Raw genomic sequence first — 3,677 nt, 5'->3', positions numbered from 1 at the left:
AGACACTGATGTATAGAACAGTCTTATGGACTCTGTTGCAGAGGGAGAGGGTGGGAAGATTTGGGAGAATGGCATTGAAACATGTATAATATCATGTATGAAATGAGTTGCCAGTCCAGGTTCGATGCACGATACTGGATGCTTGGGGCTAGTGCACTGGGACAACCCAGAGGGATGGTATGGGGAGGGAGGAGAGAGGAGGGTTCAGGATGGGGAACACATGTGTACCTGTGGTGGATTCATTTTGATATTTGGCAAAACTAATAAAATTTGTAAAGTTTAAAAATAAAATAAAATTTAAAAAAAAAAAAACTCAAAACTCAAATCTTTTGTTTGTGTTCCTACTAAAACAATGAGTAATCTTAGCCTTCTGTCAGCAAGAATAACGACAGTAACTATTGTTTACTGAGACATACCATAATCCAGGACCATAAGGACAGTGTCTGGAGTCTTCCTAAGAGCTGTGGCATGCTATTCTGGGTTCATGCATGTGCTTCCAGCATCCCTACCTCTGCTGAGAGTGTGCTTCCTCCATTTCATGTGACTCAAGCGAGGCTGCCAATCAGATTGCCAGTACCTCCCCCATGGGGAGAGGGAGGAGTCAGAGGAGGATATGTGACTCAGTTCCAGTCAATCAGGTTCCTCCTTCTGGGAGCCAGCCTTGAGTGGAGACAGGTTGGGGCCAAGGGCAGGTGCTGCCTGTTTTCCCAGAGCTGAATGTGTGAGCCAGCTTTTCCTAAAACTTGGTTTTGTTCTTTTTCCCATTTCATGAGCTACCCAATAGGCTACCTATAGGTCTTTTTCTGGATTACATTAATCAGAGTCAGTTTCATTTATTACAATAAGAAGTTAATGAAGTGTTCATTTTATAGGCACAGGACTGAGTGGAAGTAAATGATTGACCCAAGGTCTCCACAGCCATAAGAAGGCAAAGCAGATGCACAGCCAAGCATGTGTGGCTTCGTGTGATATTGTACCCCTTCCATCCTCCTGGGAGCTCAGAAAACTTAGAGGAGGAAAAGGAAGGGAACTTTTAAAAAATAAATATATATGCTTTGAATGGTATGAAGAGAAATTTAAAAGTTACTATTAACTTCCACACTCTATAGGTTTAAAAAGATTTAAAAGCTCCCAGAGACCTAGACTAATTGTTAAATTTATCCATTTCTATTAAATGTCCCAAGGAACTAACTTGCAAATCTCTTACTAAATTATGTATTACATTACAACACATAGTAGAGTAAAAAAGAGGCAAAGAAATGCAAACAGTGGTTCCAGTCCGGAAAATGCAAAAAAAAAAAAAAAACATTCTGGCAAAGTAACAATCAGGAGCAGAATTCACCACCACTTTGACTGAGTGTCTATTTTATTTGATTAAATTATTGACTTTTTGGATTTCATGGGTCCTAGATTATAAACCTAAAATCATAAAACAGAAGCTTGACTGGCCAAAAATTTCACCAAGCCATCCTTCTGAGCATTAAATCTTCCCACTCTTGTTCTAGAACAGATGGCTTCCCCTGCTTCCTCTTTCTTCTTCTTCTTTCCAACCATACACATGAGACTATCGGGGGGTGGGGGGTGGGGAATCTATATTCTACTCCACCATATGATTTTTGTTCTGCTGTTTACCACAGCACAAAGCCGAGACCAAGCAAGTATTGTGACTAAATAGAAACTAGTGTAGCAAAATTTACTTTAAAAACATTCACAGCCCCTATTCACTAAGTTTTGACTATTTCAAACTTACCTTTTTGGAGGATTCCAGGCAGCCTTTTCATGCCTAATATCCCCAATGTAGCCCCCATACAAATGCCCCTCAATGATGAGCCCTTGGCCACGTTACAGGAACGCTGCTTCACTGCACTTCTAGGCCAGTAGGTTTGTTGGAGAACCACTAACCCCACTTCTGGGCATTTAGTCTAAAAACATTACCACCAATGTTTAATGATCAAATATTTAGCTCTAAGGCTATTTATCATAGTATTGCTTACGATAGAAAAAAAAATGGAAACAATGGAAATGTCTCAAAATAAAAGATTAATTCAATATATTATGGCATAATCATTGTAAAAATATGGTTAAAGAAGAGTTAAATATTCATTAGAAAAATGTTCATGGAAATGTTCATGAGATTGTTAAATTTAAAAAATCTTACAGAAAAGTATGTCTGGTATGATTCCAGTTTTGTAAATATATATTACCTATTTCCTCCTCCCCAAAAGATTGGAAGGATACTCACCAAAATAGAAAGGATGGTTATCTCTTAGAATTACAATTATAAATTATTTTTATTCTATTTTCTTATTGGTCCATATCCCTTAAAGTTTAAAAAGAGAATTTTTTTAAAGCCTACCATTGGGTTGGACTCAGAATGTCTAAGTTGATTATGTTGACTGTTCCCAGGCAGATCTCAGTTAGCTGTTAATATCCCCCAGGACTGAATTTTCTGATCCTTAACTGCACTCTGAGAAGGCCATTCGGATGATGTCAGGTATTGTCATGCACAAAGCTGTGGAGAAAGAGTCCACAGAGAAAAGTCTATAAATTGAAGGGATTTAACAATAAGAGATTAAAAATTGCTATTGGTCTTATTTCTGTTCATCATCGTCTTGATTTGTAATAGAATGATTTCTCCAACTTTTCAGTGTCTCTTAGAGTTTTGTGTTTAGATGACTTCCAAATAATTTAATCTGACAAGCAGATGTTTTTGGTTTAAAAACAAAAAAGTGAGAGGGAAGAAAAAAGTAAAAGAATTGGCATAGGTATAAAACGTAACTGGTCAGAGTTAACAGGTGATTTGTAAAGCTTTGCCAACTCATTTTAAAAATAAGAAAATTAGTCAGATGCAAGTAAAAGGTATTGATTTGAAGACAGTCTCTAGTCTGTCTAGAAGGAGCATTACCACCTTGGTGGCCTAAAGCAGGTCTGACAGAAATGAGGAATTACGTCTCCCTCAGGTTCCAAATCCATTCTCAGCTCTATCACCAGGCATCCTGAAACAAGAGGTTGTTTCAAAAGATGTGAAGAATTACTTTCTTAACATAATTCAAGGTCCACAGATTATTGAAGACACCATCTTGGTTTTGACACAATCTCCCAACGCATCTCATGTATCAATAGAGACTCCCCCTTCTCTCTCTGCCTCTGTCACAAAGACACAAAGGAGCAAAAAGAAGTTGTTACTTCGGGCTGTGACTCCACTCCACAGTCCACTAATGTGGTCAGCCAGGTATTCAAACTCTTAATGCCATTTACCACAACAGCTAACGGCTCTGTGTTACCGTTAGAGTAATTTCAGAATAAGCACTTCATAAAAATACCTTTTATATATCAGGAAGCATGATAGGCATTAAGGAAACGAAGATATAACTACATGCATATTCCTGCCCTCAAGAACCTCATACTCAGAGATCAGAAATGGAGGAAGGAAATCAGAGGCTGAAAGTCTCCATTTAAATATCATTATACCAAAAAAAAAATTATTATGCAAATTTTTTTCTGATTTGAGCAGTGTTTTCTGTGCTATACAGTAGGTCTCTGTTTGCTTCCCATTTTAAATACAGCAGTGTGTATAAGAATTTGAAAAAGAATAGATACATGTATATGTATAACTGAATCACTTTACTGTATACCTGAAACTACCAGAACATTGTTAATGTAGATATTTAATGTAT

General features: G+C 37.4%; 1 long non-coding RNA gene across 1 annotated transcript in view; it reads right to left on the bottom strand.

Moving 5' to 3' along the window:
- LOC104998491 overlaps positions 1-2,499 on the bottom strand; it is a 54,436-nt gene extending 51,937 nt beyond the window's left edge. The window contains exon 1 of the long non-coding RNA XR_826471.1: positions 2,357-2,499. This is a non-coding gene — a long non-coding RNA (uncharacterized LOC104998491). The remainder of the gene's footprint in view (positions 1-2,356) is intronic.
- Positions 2,500-3,677: the final 1,178 nt, after the last annotated feature.

This window comes from Bison bison, unplaced genomic scaffold (genome assembly GCF_000754665.1).
Source record: "Bison bison bison isolate TAMUID 2011002044 unplaced genomic scaffold, Bison_UMD1.0 scf7180017864330, whole genome shotgun sequence".
NCBI classification, from domain to species: Eukaryota; Metazoa; Chordata; class Mammalia; order Artiodactyla; family Bovidae; genus Bison; species Bison bison.
The sequence above is the reverse complement of the archived record's forward strand: the minus strand, read 5'-3'. Positions and strand labels throughout refer to the sequence as shown.